At 43.7% G+C, this 12307-nt stretch overlaps 1 long non-coding RNA gene across 1 annotated transcript in view; it reads left to right on the top strand.

Annotated features, from left to right (window-relative positions):
* LOC125701417 (uncharacterized) overlaps positions 1 to 12307 on the top strand; it is a 138124-nt gene that overhangs the window by 99644 nt on the left and 26173 nt on the right. The window lies entirely within an intron of this gene.

Genomic DNA, 12307 nt, shown 5'->3' with positions numbered 1-12307 from the left:
GAGCATCATACATCTGAGTGGACAGGAAGCTGGTTTTGTGCATGTGCTTTACCACCTGCGGATGGGGCTTTTCCATTATATGGAACGCTGTTTCACTTTCTACAGACCCGTAGCAAAGTAATAAAAATGACTGAAAAGCATGTGCAGATCTGAGCTCCTGATTGGAGCAGGATAACTACAGCTGTCTAATGCAACAGCAAAGTTTTGCCTCACTTTGTTGAAACCTTACCTGCATTTACACCAAGCTGCAAGGATTGAAGGTGCCAGTTTTGATTCCACCCACACTGAGATTCTTTAATCTGCTCTATGAATACCATATCCTTTGAATACAGTTATATCTCAGGTGTTAAGATAAGGCTGTATCTTTTCTGCAGTATTATGATCAGTTTATTCAGTTCTATTGACTAAATGCCCAGAGTTCCAGTAGCAGCATAAGAGCTGAATGCAACAGGAAACTAAACGGACAAGAAGGCATTCAGTCTTAAGAGTGCCCCTTAATCTTTTCTGACAAATGGGATGTGTATACAGGAAGTTCCCAGACTCCATACATGAGGTAGTCGAGCTCTGGAGGGCTCAGGGACAGTAGAAGAGTAGAAGTCGTTCTAAACAGGCTGTGTTCACCTCAGCCAGATCAGTGATAGGACTGATTGCCTAGCTAGGATGCTTGAATCTACTTCCCCTTCTTGTTTTAATGGACAGTTCCCTATATCCAGTTATTTTAATGTCTCTAAGAATCTTGTATTACAACAACTTTAAAAAAAAATTAAAAAAAAAAAAAAAAATTCTCCTTACCTGCAAAAACTCTCCTTCCCTTCAGACAATACTCTGTATTTATTTATCAAATTTTGCTCTGATGGTTAACTGCACTTTGCTGTGTACTGCACTGGCCAGTTATGTCCTGGCCGCATCCAATAGATGATGTGCACAGCATTTCTAGGGTGGGTGGGTTGCTCCTGTAGGGTGACACTGCTTTGCTGTGGGAACCCAGTGGTATTTTCTGGTGTACTGTTCCGTTACGATGTTTGATTTCAGCAGTGGTATCACCTAGAGCCATTTTAGGTAACAACGTCCACAGTTTGCACTGCTTAGGCTGTCCTGCTTTGTAGCTGGGCTTGTGCACTGTACGCTGGGAGTCCAGGATTGCAACACGATGACTTCCTGTCTGATCTGGCAGTTTCTCCTTGGAGCCAGGAGTTTTATTGGAGAAATTCAGCACAGAACAGCTGAGTTTGTCTGTATTGTGCTGTATTGTCTTTGCGTATCCGGTGCCACTTTGTATCTGAGTGCAGATCTATACGCTTTGGGACTTCTGTGAAATAGCTGGAATTTCTCTGCCAGAAGGGATTTTTTTCCTTTGTTTTCCCAGCAGTAAAATTAAATAAATCTTCAAAATAATTAGTTTATTGCCAACTGTATATTAACTATGATCATTACTTAACTGGCTTTAGATTCCAGTGAATGTGTAACAGATTAGCTTCAGTCCAAGGAATTCATCTTTCTGCAGGCAAATTAAAAAACTGCAGACAGGTCCTAGCGGTCAGGCAGTGATATGGTGTGTCTTTTTTCTGTGTCAGAAATGACACAGAATTGCACAGCATTGTAGTTCCATGTGATTTGATTATTAAAGCAAGTCAAAATAATGTTTGATAATTTTACCTGATTATTTGCTCAAATAGAACCTGATTCTGGGGATAAAAAGCAGTTTAAGTATGTAGCCTACTGCACAATTTGCATGCACAATTACCCTGCATGCAGATGCAATTACACACTATGTATCTACGGCTGCGTGCACAAATTGGCAAGTGCTATTCAGCTCATGTAGTGTGGCAGATTTATTTGGCATGAGAAGACTTCAGGGCTGAAGTGCCAGTCTGTGAGCACAACGAGCACACCTGCCTGAAGGATTCCATCCTCGCTTCCTCCAGAAGTGAGAGCTGCAGTGCCCATGACCTGTTCAGACACTGACCCTCTTCCTGAAAGCAGTGATGATTTTTGAGCTTCACAAGGTGTTTGCCTATCCCTGTGGAGCAAACAGCTCTCTGTGGATATGGTCTGGTAACCTGTGGTACAATTTTGAGCTCTCCTCTGAAGGCTGTGTCCCTCACCAGCAGAAATGACATGCTGTGTGCCTTGGGAGTGTTACTGAAGCAGTTTGTGTAGTTTCACTAGCTCACCAGTTCTTTTCTTTTGGGGCCCACTTGTTCTCTGGGGTCTGTTACCCTGCCTTAGTCAGGACATTTTCTTCCTTTGACCAGAAGAGCCTTGTTAACAGCCTGTAACTGCTGCCAGCTGACAGTGGTTAGGTACTGACAGTCCATGTTTCACAACAGGTCAGAGCTGTATTGCCAGTGCTCAGCACTTTCAGTTAAAGGCCACGTTTTCAAAGCAGCCCACATTTCATCCTAAAGCTTGTGTAACTGTCAAAATGGCCGGTGCCATTAAATTTTAATATTTAAATGCGTGCTGCCTTTATTCCAGTAAATAAGCATGCTGTTTTCAACAATAGCCAGTGTATTCCTCTACTAGACAGAACCCACAGACTCTGGAGTATCTCCTTCCTAGACAGATTACATTAGTACTTTCAGGCTTTTACCTCAGGAAAATGCCTCTTCCCTTGCTTATTCCGTCTGTTAACAGGCTAACAAAGCTCATTAATGTCCTTGGAGATTCCATGAATGAAATGTTTTGCAATATACCAATGTGTGGATATGTCTCAATAAACTTGAAGATGATATTTATGGATTTTCAGTCTTTCTTATGTATACATCATGAATTATAGTGGCTTTTGGATATTAAATCTGTGTGTTTTTGACCTCATATAAACCTTAGTCTAGTGTTGCCTGCTAGGAATTAAATCCAGGGCCCAAACACCTGCAGTCTCTGAACATTGCCCAGTCTGGTCAGCAGCAAAAGGGTTTTCTCTGCCCAATAATTCCAGCAAGTTCTACTTTCACTGTGCTTGTCTGTAAGTGTAAATTACCAATACTGACACTAGTACTAATATACGGAGCTGCCCAAATAAAACCAGCTACAGCTGAGATTCTGTTCCTGTAACCCAAAGTTATTTTATCATTGGGAATGGAAGCCACTACTATCATATTTCAAATTCAAGCTGAATCTGCATCTTGAGTCAAAGCTATACAGATCTCCAAATCTAGCATAAATATGATGCATCAATACGAGTGTCCACAAAACTGTTTGTGAACTGTGCCTAGCACACGCTGACAGAAAGCAGACCAGACTGCAAGTGAAGCTTCAGCCTGTGGATCAAACTGAACGTCAACAGCAAGTCAGTAGTAGGGGAAATGGCTTCTTTTCCTACAACACATCGAAGTAAAGAATAGACATTACTATTGACTACCCATGTCTTGCTAAGGTAGACCTCACTGACTGTTGGTGGCTCCTTTCAAAGGGCAGTCACCTAAATGAGTGACAAGTGGATAAGAAAGCTTTCATGGGGTTGAAATATTGCGGTGGATTAAGCTGTGTGTTCTTTTGCTGCTATGGCTGAAGGGAGATAGAGGGAGGCCAGAAAGTTGTTTTCCTCCGTGGGTGACCACCGAAATTATTTTTCTGGCTTATGCAATGGATCTGATTTGCCTGTCACTTATGAAAGCTGTGTAGATACACATCCTCAGCTGGGCTGCTTGATTTACTTCAGAGCAAGTGAGAAGAAAATTCAAGATATCACTTCTATGGGCAGTGAGCAAGCAGGAGCACATGCATTTGTCTCCATGTTAGCCTTGTTCCTTTCACTCTGCCCCTCTTTTGTTAAGCTGTCACTCACTGAGCATCTTCTATCTGTAAATATCTTCTACATGTGAAATAAACATAATTGAAAAATGCTTCTTTGCACAGGGATACAATGGGAAGCAAATCTTCCTATATATGAAATGACCTTGAGCAGCCAGGCATGGTGGTGGACTTATGGGAATGAGGAAGGAAACTGCAAGGCTGCAGCCCCCCTCCCGTGTTGAACTTGAGTTCCCTTGTGATGGAAGAGCGTCTGGTTGATTATGCAACATTCCCTACCAACACACAACTATATATACACTACTGAGACCTCTTCTGCATGCTAATTGCCATGCTCTTACTGTTTATGCCTTACTTTGTCATCCTTCCCTGTTCACCATTTGCCTCAATACCTCAGAAATGCAGAAATATCACATAAAAAATTGCCTTGAGTCTCTGTAGGGCTGCATGCAGATCCAGCAGACACAGGCATGCTGTGCAGGTGACACTGTCTGTCCTAAGGGAAAGGTTTGTCATTCATCTTTCTGCGTGGTGAGTCATGGAGCAGCATTCCAGCTGACAGTAGCAAAAGAAGCCAAAAAGGCAAGAACATGGTAAAACAGAAAAAGTTGTTTAAACCAGGCAAACAGTAGTCAATCCCTATCTTAGCTGCAATGGCCCGTGGATGGGAATACACAGGGGAAAAAGGCACCTTTTTGATGATCTCCCTGCTCTGCATTATAAATCAGCCACTGATTTGATTTTGTTGTAGCATAAGTAGAAAGATGTTTTCCTCTTGTTGCTGTCCCAGTGAATTTACTTCAAGATCTAAATGTCAGGATCTGTCTTTAGTTTCTTGCTGGAAGTTCACACTTATTTCTGGATCTGAAGGGAAGTGTTTTGCCATCCTGACAAACTTCTTAGTTTTTTTTCCCAGAAGGGTGTAGAATTCCCACTGAGTTGGAAGTAACATCTTTTATGCTTTCTACATGAAAATCACAGAAGGCACCAATGCCAGCACAAGTAGCAATGTGGTTATCATGGCAAACATTTGGGATGAGACTGAGCCAAGTCCTGAGTTCTGCTCTCTCCTGGCCCTTGTGAGTGCCTGTCTGCTGGAATGCAGGCTAGTCAGGGGCTGCTCTTCGTAATCTATTTGGGGTCTGTCAAGCTTTTCTTAACAAACACCTTCCTGAAAAATGTGTACAAATATGTATCAATAGACATCTCTTGCTTCTGTTCAAAAATCCTTTTCATTGAAAATTCCCAAGCAGCTGTAGTTGATAGAGCTGTCGATGCAGCATGCACCAGGTGAAAGGTTCCCTTCAGCTGTTTTTTGGTTTTGCATGAATAGCCAGCAGCAGAAGGGAAGGAGCTGCAGTGAGGTCAGCAGCTCTGGCTGGGAGTGCCCATGGGGGACAGATTGCTGGGTGGAATAGGTCTTTTTTCTCAGAAATATTTTCTTTCTTTGTAATTCTAATGCTGTAGATTTTTTTGGTAGAGAGTGTGAGGAGTTGTAACCCTGATAAAGACAGTTACATTGCCAGGAGTCCTTAGTGCAAATACAGCCCAGCTGATAGAAGCTGACCTCGTGGTGGGCATGAGTTTCTGACATGGGAGACTGACTTAGCTGTAATAGTGAAGTAGTTAGTCAGTGTCTGAATCAGATGCAGATGGGTTTGTTTACCGTATAAACAAGGTGGCTTTGCTTGTTCTTTTAGTCAAAGAAGGGGCACTATATAAATTGTATTATTTACCACTGTTTGACTATATACCAGTTTCTCACCTTCAAAGGGTGCCCAAGTGGTTTATTTACCATAAATCTATCCTTGGACTGAAGCTAAGATGCTCAGATAGCATAGTGATAGGCACCTTAGAAATGGTAAGGCAGAGATAAAGAAAGCACCATCAGATTGGGTGAAATGAGAAGAACTGCCTGGCCCCCTCACAAATACCCAGGGTAAACAATGGTGATCTTTGTGCCTGGGCTGTAGGCGTGTTGTCAAGGTAAATGAGAGCTGGCAGAGGGCCCTATTGTCTCCTTTCCCACAAGTCATTAGGATTTACTTGTTTTATCATCAATGAGTTTAATAACCAGAGCTCCAATTGTGCCACAGGGACATCCTAGTGCCAATGATTCATGACACAGAGATCGCGTTAGTCATCGGGCAGCCTTCACAAAGGTTTCCTCTTAGTCTTGTAGGAGGTGGGAACAATGTTTTTAGGGTGGACTGCTCAGCAGGGAGCATGAGGCTGGCTTTGCACTTAGATGAAGTCCCTACCATACTTTTCCAATGTCACCCCCTTCGATTTATCTACCAGCGACACCCTTTCTTAATGTGCAGCATCAACACCCACACATGGAGGGTGAGTTGCAATAGAGCTGGAGGCTACTTTACTTCAGAGCTTTTGCCAGCAAGGATTGCAGCACATAATGAATCAGCTGGATTATGCTTACCTGTAACAGCTCTGCCAAAAACTCTGACCTGATTTCCTCTCCCCCCACTCATAACATTGTCAGGAGCCAAACGGGGCCTAGGTGCAATACAGTGCCACTAGTTAAGTTGCCAACCCACAAAATTTTGCAATAATACACCTTTGTCATTCAGTAGCATCTGTTATAAAACAGTTCACAGTTATTGTTACAGATCTTGGTGCATCAGTGGAGCAGATAGGTGTTATTCCTCAAGCTACCGAAAAACCAAATGAGATACTGAAAGTTGAACAAGATCTGAAAGCAATTTGGTAGTAAAAACAAGACCACAACAGGTTGCTGTGCTGCACTAGCTATCTCTGAACACACACCTGGTAATTCCTGGATGCAGGTGCAGTACGAAAGATCTCAGTGCTCAAAAAAGAGAGATGCTGCACAGCTGACTTTGTGAGGAGACAGTGAAAGATCCGTGTGGCACAGATGGAGTGGTGCAGAGTTCCTCAGCAAGGGGAGCTGGAATATAGCTGTCCCAGCACTTCCACTTGAGCTCAGCTCAGGGGAGCAGTTACCACTGGTCATGCCAAGCCCTCAACATTAATGATGCTGGTTTAGAATACCTTCTTGGACACACCTCCTGTAACAGTGGAAAACTTCATTCAAACATTACTTTGCCTGTAGAAGGGCAATAGACCTATGAAGACTCTAGTCTATCAAACCGTGTCTGCATTCCTGGCAGTTGCTTTGCTGGAGCTAATGCTTCAAAACAGAAAATCTAATATGCTCCTCTCTCCTCCTGGTTTTTAGCTGAACTAGTAGATGTATCCCAGCTACTGTAGAGTTAATTGCGCAAGCAGTGTGATGAGTATGTGGTGTAAGGTTTTGTCCTTATTCCCTTCTAATTGGGAAAACTGCCTGCTTTCATGTCTGTTTTTTATCTACATGCAATGCCTAATAACATTCATGTAGAAGACAGCAACATCAAAGCGGAAGAGAACGGAGCACAGTGAGAATTGTGAGGGTTTTTAGTTCCCGGGGAGTTTTTTTCCACGGGCTGTGCCACCACCCCCAGCACTTCGGGGTCACTCCAGTTCTTCAGTCCCAGATCTGAGCAGCCAGAGAAGGTGCATGGCACCACGCAGGGCAGTGCTCGAGCTGCTCCTGTCCGCAGCGCTGTGCCTCAGCCTGTGTCTGTCACCCAGCGCAATGTGGAGCTTGTCCCCAGCATCCTGGGGTGTGGGAGAGAGACACAGCCCATCCAGCTGAGACCTGGGCTGCAACCACTCCTACTTCTTCAGGTTTAAACACTGGGCAGCACTCTGCTGGGTCACATGCTCACACAGACCAGAGCGCAGAGCCAGTATTCAACTGGAAAGCGCTGCAGACAAAGAAGGGCAGGTTCAGTGTGATCAGCTCAGCACGTGAACCCATATGTGAACACACAAAGATTTTTGTGATGCTATTTCAGCATGGAAGAGCTATGGAAGTAACTTAGAGACTGAGAAAAGTATAGGATTACCTCAAGTTCTTTGGCAGTTCTTTATTCAGACAAGATATTTGATGTGATGCATTGCATGCATCTAGCTCATGTATTGAAATCATGCATGTGTTAGATATAAAGACTGTATGGGGGGATCTACTGTCTCCCAAACCCCCTATGGTCATGCAAGAGTTCATAACTGAGTTCTTTTCTTGAATAAGATAAATGACGAAGTTGCACATGTGAGATTTTACAAATAAGCAAACATTTTAGGCCAATCCCACATAGCTTTGCCAAAGGGGGGGGAAAAAAAAAAAAAGACTAATTCTAATTCTTTTAAAGTGAATTTTTATGTCATTTCTATCAGCAAATATGAAGTACCTATCTGAAAGAGCTGTAGTGCCATATGCAGAACTGTGTTAGACCATGTAAATATTAATTCAGAGTTTTTATACATACACATCCTAGCAAGACAGACATTTTGCAGCAAACCTCATCAAGACTTTTTTTTCGGTAAAATCACAACAAGGCATTTTCTCAATGTGCATTCTAAAGCATTTTTGTTGGTGGGACTCTATCAATGATTTTTTTTCAGTCAGTTGGAAAAAATAATTGTGATAATATGTAAGCTGTAAGTAAACAGCACCTTTCACAATGCAGAATGCAATTCAGCGACCGCTGTAGCTCCCAGGATGTCCAAAAGGCACCATCCAACAAAGTAAACGTGAGGTATGTTTGCAGGACAAATCCAATTAAGTTTTGGGTAAAGATTTTGTTCATTGTAGTTTAGAACAGAATTATTCCTGTTTTTTAGGTGGAAATAGATGTCCTTTTGACCAAGCAATCTACCAAATGCAATAGTTCTAGTGAAATATAACAATCACTCTTAAATATAATAGTTTTAGCACCTGGATGATTTTTTCACATTTCACCCTCTGGGTAAGATATATCTGTGTGCAATACTCTTCAATGAGTAGTTAATTCAAATATGTTTCTGTTATGGATCACTTTCAAAATATTTGCCCCAGCTTAATTGGTGGTGTAATATGCACTGGTCATGAGATGAATTTCCTTGTTAATTGGTAACTCTCAGGGAGACTTCGGAATGGCCAAAGTATTGCTAATAGAATACACTTGTTCAGGAGTTTTAATAACATGGGCTATTTCTGTGCATAGCTTAACAAGTCTTGCATGTTTTGCGAACGTAAGACTGCCCAAATCAGAAGAGGAGTGGGGCATTTTGATGGAGACTGGGGACCTGTTCTGTGGGGGACCTTCCAATCTGCTGACTCCTCGGAGTTTTGTAATCTCCATGATGCATCATGTACTCTTTTCATTCATTTACATTTCTCATCCACGGAGTGTGTTTGTGTGTGAAAACATAGGAAGAGTTCTGTACTGAGTCATGCTGCAATCTGCTAAGTACATCAGGCTGGTATGCCAGGTTGGTTAAGTTATTCTCGTGATAAAGGTAACAACAGAAAAACAGATAGCCAGAAAAATAAGGGGTGAGGAATGGGAGAACAAGTGTCTGGCTGCTAAGTGGTGCATGTGGCCCAGCTGGCTCTTGGCTATGGGGTGAGGGTAGCCTGGGTTGGACCTAAGCTGTCCAGGCCATCTGACTTCATGACCTGAGTCACTGTGAACCCCAGCAATGTCTAACAGGGTTCCATCTGAGCCACACAAGTCAGCTCCAAAAGTGGAACAAGATAGAGCAAGACTGAAAACAGTACGTGAGAAGGGCAATGAGGCAACAGAAGGACAGCAGCAGGAGGAAGGCCAGGCTAGATCCCAGTGACCCAAATGGCAGTGGGATCCACGCATAGCTGGCTGCCCTGGTCCGGCCATGTGAGTGTTTCTAACTCCGAGCCTCCCAGACACCATCTCTTAGAGCTAGGCCATGTGCCTTGAATTTGGCCTTGTTATTCTTCCCTAATTGTAATTTAAATTGATACCCTGAAGTAAAGAAAACTAAGAGTAAAATCTCAGCCAATTCTGTAATCTAGGGCAACATCTCAGTTGGCTTAGTGAGGCAGAAATCAATTGATGCTGAAGGAGCTCCACTTGCTAATGCCAATAGTGCCATTTGTTTTATTAGTCTGCATGGGCTTGATCTAACTCTTGCTAAAGTCAAGGAGTGAATGTAAAGCCTGTCCTAACAGTGAGCCTTATCACATTCAGGAGAAACAGTGCTCTTGATGTTTGCTGCCAAGGTTTAATTGTGTTCAAGTTAATGTCAGAGTTGAACTTAAGCTGTGCTTGACTAACAGCTATTGCTATGGCAGGAGTCATAAACCAAGGGAAACTAGCTTATAAATTAGCCATTTCGTCTGGGTCATCTTCTCTATGTACTGCAAATGGGAAAAAACAAATGCTGCACCACTCTGCTGACATGTAACAGCATGCAGCAGGACTGTGATCTCCTTCACAGTAAGTGTTGGCTTGTTAGCAGTGAGAGGCTGTTGGGCAATGCAGTTAGGAAAAAGGGCTCCTTTGGTGACTTCCGAGAGGTGGGAAGAGATAGGAAGAGAATGGAGCAGGCTGCGAGGGACTGCGCATAAGAGATGGGTGAATGTTGAAAAGTTAAGACATGAGTCACAAATATATGTGTGCATGTGTATGAACAAATTCCCTAGAGACAGGGTAGAGCTCGGCTGGGGTCTGGACTGGGAGCCTGGAGGGAAAGGATGAGAAGTATGAGCAGTGCTGCAGTTTAGGCAGTGAGATGTGAACCTTTACATGGGTGTCCAGGGAGGCTTCCCCATTGCCTTATAGACAATGAGGAATTGCTACGGAGTTCAACAGTAATCAGAACATTATCATTGCATCCTGAATAATACATAAGGTGTGTCCTGACTATTTTCTTGGGTTTATGCCAGGTCTAAGAGAGATCAGATGAAGTATTTTAAAAATGTCTGCTCGATGTCTTTGTGACCGAATGGTGAGAGAACATTAGAATGAATTAGTTGGAACACAGAGCACTGGAGGGAATGAAAACAGCAACACTTCTGAGTAATGTTTCCGTCACTGTAAATATATTTTAGCTTTGTTTTGTCTGTTTTCTTACTGCTGTTGTCAGTAGTGGTGGTGGTTTCGTTGGTTTTTATGAGTTATGAATCTAGTTGAAAGAACAGCTTCTATCTTAGAGTCTTCAGCTGGTAAAAACCATCCAAAGATTCCTCTCTGGTGCATAGACACAAAAATAAGGACCTCAAATATTCTTTGTCTTTGGTTTTGGTGCAGTTGTTGTTCAAACTGATGCTAGGCATATACAGGGCATGTTGCTGCTGAGCCTTGTGGGTGAGTCCGTCCAGAGGCTGAATAAGTCTACCTAACACCCTAGCACTACCTGAAGTGTCTATAGTAGAATCAGCAGGGATTTTTTTTTCATTAGAGATTATCATTAATTGCAACTATTACTATTTCATTTGAAAGTACAGCTTGGGAATTGCAACATTTTCCACTTCTCCCTTGGCTCAGTATCTCATGGCATTTCAGATTTCACTGGGAAACGCTGTCAGGAGGGAACAGAAGGGACCGTGCAGGCCAGAAAAGTCTTTGATCTCAGTCAAAAGAGTATTTATGAGCCACAGATTCCCCAGCAGTTAACTGTGCGTAGGCATCATGCACCATGTGTTCCAGTGTTCCTATTTACTTTCAAGTATTAGAGTTCCACTACCTCAGTTTAGCTAATGGTGCCTCTGAAACAAGACCTGTTAATGGTAGGAGCAGCAGCCTGGAGGAGTTCTGACTGCGTTTCCGCAGGTGTTCGCACAGCTCTGGCTCACAGAGGCAGTGCTGCCGACCTGCAGTAGACAGCAATCCCCTGTAGCACCTGTGGAACTCAGCATGCTTCACAAGTGGCAGTCCCAGCTCTGGACCCCAGCTCATTCATGGAGCACACCCATAGCAACATCTCATTCCCTCAAATGCCCTGCTTGTGAATCAGGGGATTTGGGTATCAAAATGTGAGCTGAGGTACAGCTGGAGGAGCACACTGCACCTGATGCTGCTTGCCCAGCTGCTTATTGCTGCATCCCAAGCCCTTCCCCATCCAGCTGTACTTGAAAGGAATTGAGAGGGGAAATTGCTGTGAAAGGGCTGCACCTCCTCTGTTTTTCCCCAGGGATCCAGTTCAGAATGTCCAACCTGTAGAACGCCTGAGCTCTTCAGGCAAGAAACGTGTATTATCTAGTTTGCATTTTATGACAGCATATGAATGTTTTGCTATAACAACAACAACAACAGCAATAGTAATTAGGGCTGTGAGAGCCCTGGAGGGCTGGAAAGGAACCAAGCCCTACAGGTTCTCTCGGATGTTCAAGTTTGACGAGACTGAACCATCCAAGTTTAACCCCATCTCTGGTGCCCTCTCTCACCCCACTGGCTGCCATCAGAGCAGGACATCTGCTCTGTCCTCCCAGTGTCAGCTGGGACCGGGACAGCCTGGGGCCTCGTGAGGGAGGAACCCGCAGCCGCTGAGGATGGGAGTGAAACTCACTGAACTTTCGTGAATGTGGGCTGAGGGTCGTGAATCATCGGCTCTGCAGCTGAGGCCAGGCCCTAGTGGGTTTGACAGCCTGCACTGAGAGCCTACTGGTCTGGGATTGCATCACTGCCCTGTGTCCTTAGGGTGCACTGAGATCTCTGGGTGAAAGTCCCCT

Source organism: Lagopus muta, chromosome 16 (genome assembly GCF_023343835.1).
Source record: "Lagopus muta isolate bLagMut1 chromosome 16, bLagMut1 primary, whole genome shotgun sequence".
Classification (NCBI taxonomy): Eukaryota; Metazoa; Chordata; class Aves; order Galliformes; family Phasianidae; genus Lagopus; species Lagopus muta.
Note: the sequence above shows the minus strand (reverse complement) of the source record. Positions and strands in the feature narration are given on the sequence as shown.